The sequence below is a fragment of the Triticum urartu genome, chromosome 6A (assembly GCF_056163025.1).
Source record: "Triticum urartu cultivar PI428250 chromosome 6A, HENAU_Tu73, whole genome shotgun sequence".
NCBI classification, from domain to species: Eukaryota; Viridiplantae; Streptophyta; class Magnoliopsida; order Poales; family Poaceae; genus Triticum; species Triticum urartu.
Genome location: NC_141878.1, coordinates 541,540,454 through 541,559,220, shown reverse-complemented (window position 1 = coordinate 541,559,220; position 18,767 = coordinate 541,540,454).

The following is an 18,767-nucleotide window of genomic DNA, read 5'->3' as shown; positions in this document are numbered from 1 at the left end:
TCTATCTCGATTTCTCTCGGGGAATCTTTCTATCGCGCACGCACCTCCCTAGATCTCCCACCCATATAGTCCCCTCACGATCTCGAGGGGATCTCTCTATCACAAACACACCCTCTCTCCCTCCCCATGAGTGCATGTTCTCCATGGGCCCCTCTCGACCTTTGTTCCTTGTTGTCCAGACCTCTATTGGACATGTGCTATAGGGGTGTCTCTCTCCATTGCAAACAATCATGCACTACCTATCTTCATGTATCTCCTCACCTCGCTTTTCTATCTCGGAGATGAATGCGTGATATGTTTGCATAAGAAACGAAAAAACACACACACTCTCTAATTTATCATTTGTTGTCCCTTTCTCTTTCACACATACTCTTTTTGCACACTCACTCATTCTCCTTCACACGCGCTTGATCTCTCTAGACTTAGGCAGTCTCTTCGGTCCATAGCATGTAGATTTATTGAAAAGTCAAACATCACAAAGTTGGACCATGTACGTCGAGAAAAACATTTACATCTAGAACGGCAAACATATACCATTAGATTCATCATGAGATGTACTTTCGTATGATGTATCTTTGGTATTGTAGATATAAATAACATTTGCGTAAACCTGATAAAAGTTTCCAAAGTTCGACTTCTAAAAAATTTACATGCACTGAATTATCGAGTGGATGGAATATCTCTTTCCCCTCTCAGCTATCTAACGCACCACTCAGCCTTATCGGGGCTCCTCTATGCCGGGGTACTGATCCACGGGCACCTATGGGACCGGCGGGCCGGGTCCCTTTCGGTTCGGCGGGGGCGGAGATCGTGCAAAGAGCAAATCGAGGCAAAACACGCGAGCGATTTACCCAGGTTCGGGCCGCACGGATGCGTAAAACCCTACTCCTGCTTTGTGGTTTTGTATTGATTTCTAGCTCGGGAGCGCGGAGTGCTACAGTACGCACCGGCGGCTAGCAAGACCAAGCGTGAGTGTCCCAACTGGCCTCCCCCCCTTTCTACGTTGCACACGGGCCTCCTTTTATATGCTCAAGGGGCTACCGACAGGTGGCAACGGAGGTAAAGGGCAAAAATGGAAAGGTGCTGTGGTAGGCACAGCTACCTGCTACAGTGTATCATACCTAACCCTGACGGCAGGGGACAAGGGCATTAATTGCCCGTCTGTGTCGCCTAAACAGTACCGAAAGGGACCGCTAGGGACGCCACCGTTTGCCACGATGGTTATCTTGTCAGCGCCTGCTTGCCACCGCGCACCCCTAGCTGCACGGCCTCCTACCACGTGTGCTTGGGAGGGTCCTAGAGCAACACGTGGGCGGGTGTGCTGGAGCGCGGGCACGAAGTGGGGGTTTCCCGCGGCAAGCTCCTTGCCGTGGTCGTCGTCTTGTCGTGTTCGGGAGCTTGTCGCTCACCGGGCCTTGCCGGGACGCGCGGCGCGTCGTGGCAAGTTTGCTTGGTATGCCTTGGTTGGCCTTCCTAGCAAGCTCCTCTTGCCAGGGTTTTGTCTCCTACCCGGCCAGCTCCTCTTGCCGGGGCCTTGGTTTGAGTACTTTGCTCTTGAATGGTCTTCAAAGTAGCCGCAGAGGGTCTTGGCGGTCACTCGGCAAGCCATGCCGCGGGGTGCTGCGACTGCCTGTGCACAAGTTCGGGATACTAGGGTACCCCTACTCTAGTACACCGACAGGAGCCCCCGGGCCTGGGCCAGACACGGTGTCGAGCGCTGTTGGGCCAGGCCCAAAACAGTGCACGGGCACGCGCGGCCTAGGTCACGCTGCATATCTCTCCGCTTCCACCGCGCACGCCAGAACGGCACGCATCAAACGCGGCGTCGTGGGTGACGTGGGCGGCGTGCGCGGGGCTAAGCCCGGCGAGCATGCGTCAGGCCATGATGAAGGGGACGGTTCACGCCCTCCTCCCTAAACGGAGGTAGGCGTGGTGCATTTACTGGACGGGGCCGGTGCGCGGTTTTCGAGGCGTCCACTCCCCGTGATCACGGGATGGGGCGAGGCCGCCTCATCCATCGCCTTGGTTCTGCATCCCCGCCACACGGCTCCCATGCGCTTGGGGTCATGGACGGTGCAAGTGGGAAACTGGGCCGTCGCGAGCAGAGGCAGCGGGTCGGCCCCGACTCCCTGCTCTTCCTGTGCCTTGATTCGCTGAGCGGGGCAGCCGAGCCCCCACCTCGTTCCTTTATAAAGAGCAGGAGGGGGGCAAGGAAGCCCGCACTCTCTCATCTCCTCCTTTCTTCAGCTTCTACTCCCCTTTCTCTCATTCGCCATGGAGAAAGGGAACCCTGGCCCTTCGTCGGTGGCGGCGAGGGTCGCCGCCAGACAGCGCACCCCTCCCTCTCCCGCGCCCGTGGTGGCAGAGCCAGCCATAAGGGGAAGAGGGAGGGGGCGAGGTCGTGGCCGAGGTCGAGGACGAGGTCAAGGCGCTCGGGGAAGAGGCGGACGGGGCGGCGCGCCAGCTTCGCCTCTGCCGGCGGTTCCTCTCCCCACGGTGGTCCATATAGGGGACGACCCTTGCGAGTTCTTCGTCAGGCTGCGTCGGGCGCCTCGTCGTCGCCTCCGGCTTCTAGCTCCGTTTGCGAGCGCGATGGAGTTGGACCCGCCCGAGACACTGAGACTGCACATGAGGGGCTGTGGGATCAGCGGCACGCGAGTCCACGTTGTATTCCCAGCCCCTAATGTGATGTATCTTTATCGAGGGTGGAAGACGTTCGCCCGTATCCACAGCCTGATGGAGGGGTTTACCCTCCATTTTAAGTTGATGGAGGGCGATCTCCTCTCCGTCAAGGTCTTCGGGTGCTTCGGCACTCGGGTGAAGTGCTGCGTGGACAGCTCCTCCGATAGTGAAGGCTCCCCCTCGAGCGAGAGTGACGAGGAGGAGAGCGACAGCAATGATGAGGGTAGCGGGCGGCGGGATGGCGGGTCCGACTAGGTGTCGGGCGCCGCTTCGTGCGGCACCGGTGACCCCATCATCCGTGTCGCCGGCTCCTTGAACTCCCCGGGGTCGTCTCCTTGGGCGGCGGGCGTAGGGAGGCTGCGGAAGGGGAAGAGGGCTGGCGACAAGGCCGTCAAGTCGGAGTACGAGGGCGTGGTGCCCTCGACAGCGTGCTAACGTCTTGCCGCCCCGTCTTTGAGCCCCGCTTCCGGCGCCTCCATCACCGTCCAGCCTTCGGACGGCCCCCGGGATGTTTTCTTGGTGTCTTCTGGCACCCGTAGCTCGCCTAGGCGCCCCTTTTGCCCTTTTCGCCTCCTTGACCTACCTCCTGAAGAGAGGGACAGGAAAGGGATTACGGGCATCTTATCTTTTTAATTTGTAAGACTTCGGGCCTTAGCTGCATCTAAAACTTGTAATCATCTCTTTCATGTTTTTCATCCTCTATGGACTGTACCTGAGTGGGATGTTTTTTAATGAAAGGGGATGCTTGCCGGGTTATTTGTCTCGCGGGTTGAACCCACGCCAAGGAGCAAATCCTTGGTATCCCTCGGACATACATTTCATTTCCCGGCAACAGGCCCTGCCGCCTTCCCACGTCGCTCGACCTTTCTCACGCCTTTGACGGAGGCGGGAACGAGGTGGGTGCGGCCTCCTCGTTTCATCCCTTTGCTGCCGTGACTACGACCAAACTTGGCCTCGGGAACGAGCCCCAGGGCCTAGAGTTGAGGGAGCACGGCAGTTTTCGGGAAGAAACGCGGTTTCGCATTCCCCAGTCCATAAGAGGATGCATGATGAGGGACGAAAGACTTATCTGACATCACGGCCCCCGACAACTCTGGCTTGCCGTGGACGAATCTTGGTACTCGCAGCCCCCAGCAATACTGGCTTGCCGGGGCCCAGGTGCCGGCGCGCCCTTCTTCTCCTTTTCGTCTTCAAGCGGTCTGGCCAGGATATGCGAGCCCTGCGAACGAAAGAGAAGCAAAGGGACGGACACTCGACCTCTAAGTTAGGGGTTAGCCGCTGTTAGGCACTATCAACCCTAACCAAGGACGAGACTCGACCTAGCATGCATGCTATAACCCCGGGGTGCCAGCGCTTCATTTACTTGTGCTCAGGGTCTGCGCCTGGCTTTGTACAAAGGATTACATGCAACAGCGGCAAGACTTGTACAAAAGGGTGGTTGTCGGACAGGGTCCGACAACCGCGCCTTACGGGTAAAACTTACGAAGATGCTCGATGTTCCAGGAGTTGCTCACTGGTACGCCATCTTCGGTCTCAAGGCGGACAGCGCCAGGCCTTGTGACTCACTTCACCCGGTAAGGGCCTTCCCACTTCGGCGTCAACTTGTTGGAATTCTTGGCGGACTGAACGCGCCGAAGAACAAGGTCGCCTTCCTCGAGACTTCTGGCGTTAACTATGCGGCTATGGTAGCGGCGCAAAGCTTGCTGGTAGCGAGTAGCTCGCACAGCAGCCTGAAGACGGTCTTCCTCAAGGAGCAGCGCATCATCTTGTCACAGCCGCTCTTGCTCGAGCTCATCATAAGCGAGCACTCGAGGTGACCCGTATACGAGTTCCGTGGGGACAACTGCCTCTGCTCCATAGACTAGAGCAAAAGGTGTTTGTCCAGTGGCTCGATTTGGCGTCGTTCTGATCGACCAAAGAACCACCGGTAGCTCCTCGATCCAGTTTATTCCGCACTTGTGCAGCCTGTCAAAAGTTCTGGTCTTGAGCCCGCGCAGCACTTCAGCATTTGCCCTCTCCGCTTGACCGTTGCTTCTCGGGTGAGCAACAGAAGCGAAGCAGACCTTGGAGCCAAGATCTTGGACGTACTGCGTGAAGGTGCGGCTTGTAAATTGCGTGCCGTTGTCGGTGATTATCCTGTTAGGGATCCCAAAGCGGCAAACAATCAACCTGAAGAACTTGACTGCTGACTGTGCTGTCACCTTCCTCACTGGTTCCACTTCCGGCCACTTTGTGAACTTGTCGATTGCAACGTACAAGTACTCAAAGCCCCCGACAGCTCGGGGAAAGGGGCCGAGGATGTCGAGCCCCCAGACCGAAAATGGCCAGGATAAAGGGATCGTCTGGAGAGCTTGAGCTGGCTGGTGTATCTGCTTGGAATGGAACTGGCATGCTTCACACTTGGTTACTTGTGCAGTTGCATCCTGGAGGGCGGTTGGCCAGAAGAAACCTTGCCGGAATGCTTTGCCGACAAGTGCTCTTGCGCCAATGTGGTGACCACATATGCCTCCGTGTATTTCTGCCAACAGCTTTTGTCTGTCTTCCCGGTGAATACACTTCAATTTCACACCGTTGAGCCTTCTTCTGTACAGTGTCTTGTCGACAAACTGGTACATACTTGACTGCCGGGCTACTCTTTCCGCTTCTTCTTGCTCTTCGGGAAGTTCTCCTGTCTGAAGGAAACGGACAATCTGCCGCGCCCATGTTGGAGCTTGTGGCTCGACAACAAGGACTAAAGGCAACTCTGCTGCTGCGGGAACATCCGCTCCTACGGCAAGAACCTGCGGCTCTGCCGGAGCTTGACGTTCCCCGACAGGCTTGCCGGGGCAAAACTTGTCGGGAGCTTCTGCTTCAACGGAACAAACCCTAGGGCTTGCCGGAGCATCTTGCTCCTCAGCGCTCTTGGTGTTGGTCTCAGCTACTGCGGGAACATCTGCTTCTACGGCGTGAAGCTGTGTCTCTGCCGGAGCTTGACGTTCCTCGACAAGCTTGCCGGGAGCTTCTGCTTCAACGGAACAAACCCTAGGGCTTGCCGGAGCAGACTGCTCCTCAGCGCCTTTGACATTGATCTTAGGGACCTTCTTGGCGGCGGCTTCAGGAAGCTCTGCCGGCAAATAGTCACCAGAAATCAACTTCCTTTTCTTGCTCTGTCCAGTTGATGGTGTTACGGACGGTTGAGTCAGCTTGAGCACAAAGATTCCTGGTTCCACAGGTAGCTTAAGCGCGGCGCACTTTGATAGGCCATCAGCAATGGCGTTGTGAGCTCTTGGAACATGCTCCATTTGCAGGCCGTCAAAGTGCTCTTCTAGCTTCCTCACTTCGTCAACGTAAGCTTCCATCAACGGACTCTGATAATTCTTGTTTACTTGGCGGACGACAAGCTGTGAGTCACCCCTGACAATGAGCTTCTTGATCCCAAGGTCTGCCGCGATCCTGAGACCGGCAAGCAACCCCTCATACTCTGCAGTATTGTTTGTTGCTTGCTCCTTGGGAAAGTGCATCTGGACTACGTACTTGAGGTGCTCTCCGGTGGGTGCGATAAGCAGCACACCAGCGCCGGCGCCTTGCAGCGAAAAGGCGCCATCAAAGTACATCAGCCACTCTTTGCTTGCTTCCTTGTCGGGGATGCTTGTTTCTGGAATTTCTTCATCTGGTGTTGGCGTCCATTCTGCTATAAATTCTGCCAATGCTCTGCTCTGGATAGTTGAAGTACTCTCAAACTTGAGGCCAAAGCTTGACAGTTCCAGTGCCCACTCAACAATCCTGCCTGTCGCTTCTGGATTCTGTAATATCCTCTTTAGCGGAAAGCGAGTGACAACTGTGATCTCATGTGCTTGGAAGTGATGGCGCAGCTTTCTCGAGGCCATGAGAAGGCCGAAAAGCAATTTCTGCACACCAGAATACCTTGACCTAGCCCCCTGCAGGAGGGAACTGACAAAGTAAACTGGGCGCTGCACCATTTTCTTCCGTGTCTCCTCGTGCATCTGCGCAGATCCATCTTTGTCGGGACCAGAGCTTGCCGGGGAAGCCCCCTGCTTGTCGCTGGATGCGCTTGCCGCGGTTGCTGGCTCATCATCTGCCCCCCTCTCTGCTACTAACGCAGCACTGACCACTTGATTGGTTGCCGCTATGTACAGCAGCAACTTCTCTTGTGGCTTAGGTGCGACAAGTATTGGAGGGGAGGACAGGTATCCCTTCAGGTCTTGCAGCGCAGCCTCCGCTTCCGGAGTCCATTTCATTGGACCTGCCTTTTTCAATAATTTGAAAAACGGCAGGGCGCGCTCAGCAGACCGAGAGATAAACCTGCTGAGAGCAGCCACGCAACCGGCAAGTTTCTGTACATCCTTGACGCGCTTTGGTGCTTCAATCTGCTCAATGGCCTTGATCTTGTCGGGATTGGCTTCAATTCCCCGCTGAGACACGAAGAACCCGAGAAGCTTGCCGGAGGGCACTCCAAACACACACTTCTCTGGGTTGAGCTTGAGGCTGATCTTGCGCACATTTGCAAAGGTCTCGTCTAAGTCTTGAATCAGGGTTGCTCTGTCCTTGCTCTTGACCACTATATCATCCATGTAGGCTTCCACATTTCTGTGTATTTGTGGCTCAAGAGCAATGTGGACTACTCTTGCAAATGTTGAACCAGCATTTTTTAATCCGAAAGGCATCCGTACGAAACAGTACGTGCCACATGGAGTAATAAATGCGGTCTTCTCCTCATCCTCTTCTGCCATGAAGATCTGATGATATCCTGAGTATGTGTCAAGAAATGAAAGCAAATCACATCCGGCTGTGGAGTCAATAATCTGGTCAATGCGCGGCAAAGGAAATGGGTCTTTGGGACAAGCTTTGTTAACATCGGTAAAATCGATACAAAGCCTCCATTTCCCGTTTGCCTTGCGCACGACTACAGGATTGGCCAACCACGTGGGATGGAGCACTCCTCTGACAAGGCCTGCGGCTAAGGGCGGCGGCGGCGGGTAGAGGCGGCGGCGGCGCGGCTAAGGCGGCGGCTTGGGGCTGCGCGCTGCTGCTTGCTGCGGCGCAGGAGGAGAGGGGCTTGGGTTTTGGTGTGAGGAGAGGGGGGGGTGTTGGGGTATTTATATTGGTGAGGGGGGGATTTACTTGGGTTAGGGGGCAAGGAATTAGAATAGGAATAGGAAAACGAAACAAAGGAAAGGGGAGGGGGCTAACCGGCCAGAGTCCTTTTAGGACTCGGCTTGAGTGAGGGGAGGCGGCGGCCTGGCGCTCCTGCGCCTGGCGCCTAGCGCACGGGAGGCTGGCGCGGTGGCTGGCTGGGCCTTTGGCCCGGCTGGCCTGCGGAAAGTTTTTTTTAATGGTTTCGCGCGCAGAAAAACACAGAAAAGAAAATCTAAACGGTCTCCAAAATTCCTAAAGTAAATTTTCCCCGACTCCTAAAAATGAGTCGAACAAAATGAACTTTTCTCCGGGCCTAGAATGCAATTTTCGAAAACGCGCATTTTTCCCTATCCAAAGATAAACAAACACCGGAAAATGAAATTTGATCTATTTATTAAATCTTCATTTTTCCTATATTTTGGGAAAGTCATATTATTCCCTCTCTCATATTTTGATGTCGGAAAAATAATTGAAGATGAAATAAATAAATCAAATGATCCTCTTTTCAAATTCGAGAAAACTCTCAAATATGAAAATAACGAAATCTCCAACTCTCTCCGAAGGTCCTTGAGTTGCGTGAAATTTCTAGGATCGACCAAAATGCAAGAAAATAAGATATGCATGATGATCTAATGTATAACATTCCAAATTGAAAATTTGGGATGTTACAAATTCTTCTTTATTGCGGCAGGAATGTTTAGATCCAAAATATTCGAGACAAAATTTTAATATTGACATAAAAATAATAATACTTCAAGCATGCTAACCAAGCAATTATGTCTTATCAAAATAACATAGCCAAAGAAAGCTTATCCATGCAAAATCATATAGTTTGGCCATGCTTCATTTTTGTCACACAAAATGCTCCCATCATGCACAACCCCAATGACAAGCCAAGAAATTGTTTCATACTTAGCCTTTTCAAATTCTTTCAACTTTCACCAAATATATGAGCGGGAGCCATGGACATAACACTATGGGTGGAACATAATATGATGATGGAGGTTGTGTGAGAAGACAAAAAGGAGAAAGTCTCACATTGACGCAGCTAATCAACGGGCTATGGAGATGCCCTTCAATTGATGTCAATGCAAGGAGTAGGGATTGCCATGCAACAGATGCATTAGAGCTATAAATATATGAAAGCTCAACAAAAGAAACTAAGTGGGTGTGCATACAACATGCTTGCTCACGAAGACCTAGGGCATTTTGAGGAAGCCCATCATTGGAATATACAAGCCAAGTTCTATAATTAATAATTCCCACTAGTATATGTAAGTGACAAAATAAGAGACTCTCTATCATGAAGATTATGGTGCTACTTTGAAGCACAAGTGTGTAAAAAGGATAGTAACATTGCCCCTTCTCTCTTTTTCTCCCATTTTTTTATTTGGGCCTTTTCGCTCTTCTTTATGGCCTCTTTTTTTATTTGGGCTTCTTTGGCCTCTTTTATAATTTTTTATTTTTCGTCCGGAATCTCATCCCGACTTGTGGGATAATCATAGTCTCCATCATCCTTTCCTCACATGGGATAATGCTCTAATAATGAAAATCATCACACTTTTATTTACTTACAACTCAAGAATTACAACTCGATACTTAGAACAAAATATGACTCTATGTGAATGCCTCCGGTGTACCAGGATGTGTAATGAATCAAGAGTGGCATGTATGAAAGAATTATGTAGGTGGCTTTGCCACAAATACGATGTCAACTTCATGATCATGCAAAGCAATATGACAATGATGGAGCGTGTCATAATAAACAGAACTGTGGAAAGCTGCATGGCAATATATCTCGGAATGGCTATGGAAATGCCATAATAGGTAGGTATGGTGGCTGTTTTGAGGAAGATATAAGGAGGCTTATGTGTGATAGAGCATATCATATCACGGGGTTTGGATGCACCAACAAAGTTTGCACCAACTCTCGAGGTGAGAATGTTGGAAATATGCCCTAGAGGCAATAATAAATTGGTTATTATTATATTTCCTTGTTCATGATAATCGTTTATTATCCATGCTAGAATTGTATTGAGAGGAAACTCAGATACTTGTGTGGATACATAGACAACACCATGTCCCTAGTAAGCCTCTAGTTGACTAGCTCGTTGATTAATAGATGGTTACAGTTTCCTGACCATGGACATTGGATGTCGTTGATAACAGGATCACATCATTAGGAGAATGATGTAATGGACAAGACCCAATCCTAAGCCTAGCACAAAGATCGTGTAGTTCATATGCTAAAGCTTTTCTAATGTCAAGTATCATTTCCTTAAACCATGAGATTGTGCAACTCCCGGATACCGTAGGAGTGCTTTGGGTGTGCCAAACGTCACAACGTAACTGGGTGGCTATAAAGGTTCACTACAGGTATCTCCAAAAGTGTCTGTTGGGTTGGCACGAATCAAGACTGGGATTTGTCACTCCGTGTAAACGAAGAGGTATCTCTGGGCCCACTCGGTAGGACATCATCATAATGTGCACAATCTGACCAAGGAGTTGATCACGGGATGATGTGTTACGGAACGAGTAAAGAGACTTGCCGGTAACGAGATTGAACAAGGTATCGAGATACCGACGATCGAATCTCGGGCAAGTACAATACCGCTGGACAAAGGGAATTGAATACGGGATTGATTGAATCCTCGACATCGTGGTTCATCCGATGAGATCATCGTGGAACATGTGGGAGCCAACATGGGTATCCAGATCCCGATGTATTGTTATTGGCCGGAGAGTTGTCTCGGTCATGTCTGCATGGTTCCCGAACCCGTAGGGCCTACACACTTAAGGTTCGATGACGCTAGGGTTATTAGGAAGACTTGTATGTAATTACCGAATGTTGTTCGGAGTCCCAGATGAGATCCCGGACGTCACGAGGAGTTCCGGAATGGTCTGGAGGTAAAGATTTATATATGGAAAGTTGTTGTTCGGGATCCGGGAAAAGTTCGATTTTTTTCCGGTATTGTACCGGGAAGCTACCGGAAGGTTCCGGAGGATTCCGGAGGGGTCCGGAGGTCCGAAAAATGTTCCACCACATCCAATACAGCAGCATGGGCCGTAGGGGGGGCGCCCTAACCTTAATGGGCCAAGGGCACCAGCCCCCCCAAGGCCCATGCGCATGGGAGAGGGGAAACCCTAAGGGGGAGGGCCTACACTTGACTTGGGAGGCACTCCTCCCCCCCTTGGCCGCCGCCCCCAACCCTAGATGGGATCTAGGGGGCCGGCCCCCTCTCTCCCCACCTATAAATAGTGGAGGGGTGGGAGGGCGGCCACACCCTTGAACCTGGCGCAGCCCCTCCCCTCCAATACCTCTCGTCCTCTGCGTGAGCTTGGCGAAGCCCTGCCGGAGAACTGCCACTCCATCACCACCACGCCGTCGTGCTGCTGTTGGACTCTCTTCCTCAACCTCTCCCTCCTCCTTGCTGGATCAAGGCGTGGGAGAAGTCTCCGTTCCGTACGTGTGTTGAACGCGGAGGTGCCGTCCGTTCGGCGCTAGGATCATCGGTGATTTGGATCACGACGAGTACGACTCCATCAACCCCGTTCACTTGAACGCTTCCTCTTAGCGATCTACAATGGTATGTAGATGCACTCTCCTTCCCCTCGTTGCTAGATTACTCCATAGATTGATCTTGGTGATGCGTAGAAAATTTTAAATTTCTGCTACGATCCCCAACAGTGGCATCATGAGCTAGGTCTATGCGTAGTTTCTATGCACAAGTAGAACACAAAGCAGTTGTGGGCGTCGATATTGTCAATTTACTTGCCGTTACTAGTCTTATCTTGATTCGGCGGCATCGTGGGATGAAGCGGCCCGGACCGACCTTACACGTACTCTTACGTGAGACTGGTTCCACCGACTGACATGCACTAGTTGCATAAGGTGGCTAGCGGGTGTCTGTCTCTCCCACTTTAGTCGGATCGGATTCGATGAAAAGGGTCCTTATGAAGGGTAAATAGAAATTGGCATATCACGTTGTGGTTTTGGCGTAGGTAAGAAACGTTCTTGCTAGAAACCTATAGCAGCCACGTAAAAACTTGCAACAACAATTAGAGGACGTCTAACTTGTTTTTCAGCATATGCCTTGTGATGTGATATGGCCAAAAGGATGTGATGAATGATATATGTGATGTATGAGATTGATCATGTTCTTGTAATAGGAATCATGACTTGCATGTCGATGAGTATGAAAACCGGCAGGAGCCATAGGAGTTGTCTTAATTTATTTATGACCTGCGTGTCAACTTAAACGTCATGTAATTACTTTACTTTATTGCTAAAGCGTTAGCCATAGTAGTAGAAGTAATAGATGAGGAGACAAATTCAAGAAGACACGATGATGGAGATCATGATGATGGAGATCATGGTGTCATGCCGGTGACAACGATGATCATGGAGCCCCGAAGATGGAGATCAAAAGGAGCAAAATGATATTGGCCATATCATGTCACTATTTGATTGCATGTGATGTTTATCATGTTTTACATCTTATTTGCTTAGAACGACGGTAGCTTAAATAAGATGATCCCTCACTAAAATTTCAAGAAAAGTGTTCCCCCTAACTGTGCACCGTTGCGAAGGTTCGTTGTTTCGAAGCACCACGTGATGATCGGGTGTGATAGATTCTAACGTTCGAATACAACGGGTGTTGACGAGCCTAGCATGTACAGACATGGCCTCGGGACACATGCGAAACACTTAGGTTGACTTGACGAGCCTAGCATGTACAGACATGGCCTCGGAACACGAAAGACCGAAAGGTCGAACATGAGTCGTATAGAAGATACGATCAACATGAGATGTTCACCGTTGATGACTAGTCCGTCTCACGTGATGATCGGACACGGCCTAGTCGATTCGGATCATGTTTCACTAAATGACTAGAGGGATGTCTATCTGAGTGGGAGTTCATTAAATTAATTTGATTAGATGAACTCAATTATCATGAACATAGTCTAAATTGTCTTCGCAAATATGTTGTAGATAAATAGCTCATGTTGTAGCTCCCTGTTTCAATACGTTTCTAGAGAAAGATTAAGTTGAAAGATATTGTAAGCAATGATGCGGACTAGGTCCGTAGTCCGAGGAGTGTCCTCCATGCTACACAGAAGGCTTACGTCTTTGATGCACCGCTCGATGTGCAAACCCCTACAACGTCGTCTGTGGATGTTGTGAACACCTGACAGACACATTCAGATGACTACCTGATAGTTTAGTGCACCATACTTTACAGCTTAGAATCGGGATTCCAATGACGTTTTGAACGCCATAGAACATATGAGATGTTCCAAGAGCTGAAATTGGGATTTCAGGCTCATGCCCGTGTTGAGAGGTGTGATACCTCTGACAAGTTCTTTTGCCAACAAGATGGAGGAAAATAGCTCAGCTAGTGAGCATGTGCTCAGAATGTCTGGGTGCTACAATCACTTAAATCAAGTGGGAGTTATACTTCCAGATAAGATAGTGATTGATAGAGTTCTCTAGCCACTATCACTAAGCTACTAGATCTTCGTGATGAACTATGACATGCAAGGGATGGAGTTGATCCCGGAGCTGTTCGCGGTGCTTAAGACCGCAAAAGGTAGAAATCAAAAAGGAGCATCAAGTGTTGACGGTTTAACAAGACCACTGGTTTCAAGAAGGGCAAGGGCTAGAAGGGAAACTTCATGGATGGCAAACCAGTTGCCGCTCCAGTGAAGGAACCCAAAGTTGAACCCAAACCCGAGACTAAGTGCTTCTATTGTAAGGGGAACGGTCACTGGTAGCGGAATTACCCCAAATGCATGGTAGATAAGAAGGCTGGCAACTTCAACAAAGTATATATATGTGTTATTAATGTGTACCTCACTAGTACTCCTGGTAGCACCTGGGTATTGGATACCGGTTCAGTTGCTATTATTGGTGACTTGAAGCAAAAGCTACGGACTAAACGGAGATTGGCTGAGGGCGAGGTGACGATGTGTGTTGGAAGTGTTTCCAAAGTTGATGAGACCACCATCGCACGCTCCATCTGCCTTCGGGATTAGTATTCAACCTAGATAAATGTTATCAGGTGTCTACGTTGAGCATGTATATGATTAGATCATGTTCATTGCAATACAGTTATTCATTTAAATTAGAGAATAATGGTTATTCTGTTTACATGAATAATACCTTTCATGGTCATGCACCCTATGTGAATGGTTCATTGAATCTCGGTCGTGGTGATACACATGTTCACGCCAAAAGATGTAGAGTTAATAATGATAGTACCACTTTCTTGTGGCACTGCCGCTTAGGTCATATTGGCGTAAGATGCATGAAGAAACTCCATGTCGATGGATGTTTGGAGTCACTTTATTTTGAATCACTTGACACATGCGAGCCATGCCTCATGGGCAGGATGACTAAGACCCCGTTTTCAGGTACAATGAAATGGGCAAGTGACTTGTTGGAAATCATGCATGCTGATGCGTGTGATCCAATGAGAGTTGAAGCGTGCGGTGGATATCGCTACTTTCTCATCTTCACTGACGATTTGGGTAGATATAGGTATATCTACTTAATGAAGCACAAGTCTGAAACGTTTGAAAAGTTCAAGCGATTTCAGAGTGAAGTTAAGAATCATCATAACAATAAGATCATGTTCCTACGATCTGATCAAAAAAGGGGATTTTCTGAGTTATGAGTTTGGCAATCACTTAAGACATTGTGGAATTGTTTCACAGTTGAAGCCACCTGGAACACCACAAGGTAATGGTGTGTCCGGACGTCGTAATCGAACCCTATGAGATATGGTGCGATCTATGATGTCTCTTACCAATCTACCGTTTTCATTTTGAGGTTATGCGTTAGAGACAGCTGCATTCACTTTAGATAGGACACCATCTAAGTCCGTTGAGCATTGGTTTGGCAAGAAACCAAAGTTGCCGTTTCTTAATGTTTGGGGATGCGATGCTTAGGGCTTCAGCCGAAGAAGCTCGAACCCAAAGCGGACAAACACATCTTCATAGGATACCCAAGGGTGACAGTTGGGTATACCTTCTATCTCAGATCCGAGGGCAAATTGTTTGTCGCTAAGAACGGGTCCTTTCTCGAGAAGGAGTTTCTCTTGAAAGAATTGAGTGGGAGGAAGATAGAACTTGATGAGGTTGTCGAACCTTTACTTCAACCAGAGAGTGATGCAACTCAGAAAGATGTTTTCTGTGGCGCCTACATCTGTTGAAGAGGAAGTTAATGATAGTGATCATGAAGCTTCGGATCAAGTTGCTATCGAACATCGTAGGTCGACAAGGATATGTACTACTCCTGAGTGGTACGGTAATCCTATCTTAGATATCATGTTGTTAGACAACAATAAACCTATGAGCTATGGAGAAGCGATGGTGGACCCGTATTCCGACAAATGGTTAGAAGCCATGAAATCCGAGATAGGATCCATATATCAGAACAAAGTATGGACTTTGGTGGACTTGCCCGATGATCGGCAAGCCATTGAGATAAATGGATCTTTAAGAAGAAGACGAACATGGGCGGTAATGTTACCGTCTATGAAGCTCGACTTGTGGGAAAGAGTCTTTTCACAAGTTCAAGGAGTTGACTACGATGAGAATTTCTCACCCATAGCGATGCTTAAGTCCATCGGAATCATGTTAGCATTAGCTGTATTTTTCGATTATGAAATCTTACCGATGGATGCCAAAACAAGTTTTCTTACCAGTTTTCGTAAGAAAAGTTGTATGTGATACAATAAAAGGTTTTGTCGATCCTAAGGATGCTAAAAGGTATGCTGGATCCAGCAATCCTTCTATGGACTAGAGCAAGCATCTCGGAATCGGAATATATGTTTTGATGGAGTGATCAAAGCTTTTAGGTTTATACAATGTTTGCTAGAAACTTGTATTTACAAGAAAGTGAGTGGGAGCACTACAACATTTCTGATAAGTATATGTGGATGACATATTGTTGATTCGAAATGATGTAGAATTTCTGGAAAGCATAAACGGTTGTTTGAAGAGTGATTTTCAAAGGAAGACCTGGATAAAGCTGCTTACATATTGGGCATCAAGATCTATAGAAATAGATCAAGACGCCTGGCAATACTTTCAAAGAACACACACCTTGACATGTTTTTGAAAGAGTTCAAAATAGATCAGTCAAAGAAGGGGTTCTTACCTGAGTTGTAAGGTGTGAAGTTGAGTAAGACTCAAAGATTGACCACGGCAGAAGAAAGAGGAAGGATGAAGGTCGTCCCTTATGCTTTTGTCATAGGCTCTATACGGTATGCCATGCTGAGTACCGCACCTGATGTGTGCCTTGCCACATGTCTGGCAAGAGGGTACAAAGGTGATCTAGGAGTAGATCACCAGATAGCAGTCAAAATTATCCTTAGAGGAATAAAGAAATGTTTCTCGGTTATGGAGGTGATAAAGAGTTACGTCGATGCAAGCTTAACACCTATCCGGATAGGTCTGAGTAGAGATACCGGATACGTATAATGGAGCAATAATTTGAAATAGCTCCAAGTGGCACGTGGTAGCAGCATCTATGATATAAAGTTTTGCGAAATACATAGGGATCTGAATATGGCAAGACCCGTTGACTACAACCTCTCTCACAAGCATAACATGATCAAACCCAGAACACTTTAAGTGTTAATCACATAGCAATGTGAACTGGATCATTGAGTCTAGTAGACTCTTGGATGTTGATCACATGGCGACGTGACCTGTGAGTGTTAATCACATGGCGATGTGAACTAGATTATTGACTCTAGTGAAAGTGGGAGACTGTTGGAAATATGCCCTAGAGGCAATAATAAATTGGTTATTATTATATTTCCTTATTCATGATAATCGTTTATTATCCATGCTAGAATTGTATTGATAGGAAACTCAGATACATGTGTGGATACATAGACAACACCATGTCCCTAGTAAGCCTCTAGTTGACTAGCTCGTTGATCAATAGATGGTCACAGTTTCCTAACCATGGACATTGGATGTCGTTGATAATGGGATCACATCATTAGGAGAATGATGTAATGGACAAGACCCAATCCTAAGCCTAGCACAAAGATCGTGTAGTTCGTATGCTAAAGCTTTTCTAGTGTCAAGTATCATTTCCTTAGACCATGAGATTGTGCAACTCCTGGATACCGTAGGAGTGCTTTGGGTGTGCCAAACGTCACAACATAACTAGGTGGCTATAAAGGTTCACTACAGGTATCTCCGAAAGTGTCTGTTGGGTTAGCACGAATCGAGACTGGGATTTGTCACTCCGTGTAAACGAAGAGGTATCTCTGGGCCCACTCGATAGGACATCATCATAATGTGCACAATGTGACCAAGGAGTTGATCACGGGATGATGTGTTATGGAATGAGTAAAGACACTTGCCGGTAACGAGATTGAACAAGGTATCGGGATACCGACGATCGAATCTTGGGCAAGTACAGTACCCATGGACAAAGGGAATTGAATACGGGATTGATTGACTCCTCGACATCGTGGTTCATCCGATGAGATCATCATGGAACATGTGGGAGCCAACATGGGTATCCAGATCCCGCTGTTGGTTGTTGGCCGGAGAGTTGTCTCGGTCATGTCTGCATGGTTCCCGAACCCGTAGGGTCTACACACTTAACGTTCGATGACGCTAGGGTTATAAGGAAGACTTGTATGTGATTACCGCATGTTGTTCGGAGTCCCGGATGAGATCCCGGACGTCACGAGGAGTTCCGGAATGGTCCGGAGGTAAAGATTTATTTATGGAAAGTTGTTGTTCGGGTTCTGGGAAAAGTTTGATTTTTTTCCGGTATTGTACCGGGAAGCTACCGGAAGGTTCCGGAGGATTCCGGAGGGGTCCGGAGATCCGGAAAATGTTCCACCATGTCCAATACAGCAGCATGGGCTGTAGGGGGGCGCCCTAACCTTAATGGGCCAAGGGCACCAGCCCCCCCCCCCGAGGCCCATGCACATGGGAGAGGGGAAACCCTAAGAGGGAGGGCCTCCACTTGACTTGGGAGGCACTCCTCCCCCCTTGGCCGACGCCCCCAACCCTAGATGGGATCTAGGGGGCCGGCCCCCTCTCTCCCCACCTATAAATAGTGGAGGGGTGGGAGGGCGGCCACACCCTTGAACCTGGCGCAGCCCCTCCCCTCCAATACCTCTCCTCCTCCGCGTGAGCTTGGCGAAGCCCTGTCGGAGAACTGCCACTCCATCACCACCATGCCGCCGTGCTGCTGTTGGACTCTCTTCCTCAGCCTCTCCCTCCCTCTTGTTGGATCAAGGCATGGGAGACGTCTCCGTTCCGTACGTGTGTTGACTGCGGAGGTGCCGTCCGTTCGGCGCTAGGATCATCGGTGATTTGGATCACGAGGAGTACGACTCCATCAACCCCGTTCACTTGAACGCTTCCGCTTAGCGATCTACAAGGTTATGTAGATGCACTCTCCTTCCCCTCGTTGCTAGATTACTCCATAGATTGATCCTGGTGATGCGTAGAAAATTTTAAATTTCTGCTACGATCCCCAACAGAGAAAGGGCAATGCACGGTACCGAAGAGGCTAGCAATGATGGAAGGGTGAGAGTGCGTATAATCCATGGACTCAACATTAGTCATAAAGAACTCACATACTTATTGCAAAAATCTACAATTCATCAAAACCAAGCACTAGGCGCATGCTCATAGGGGGATAGATTGGTAGGAAAAGACCATCGCTCGTCCCCGACCGCCACTCATAAGGAAAGCAATCAAAGAACACCTCATGCTTCAAATTTGTCACACAACATTTACCATACATGCATCCTACGGGACTTGCAAACTTCAACACAAGTATTTATCAATTCCACAATTACTCAACTAGGACGACTCTAATATTACCATCTTTATATCTCAAAACAACTATCAAGTATCAAACTTCTCATAGTATTTAATGCATTCTATGAAAGTTTTTATTA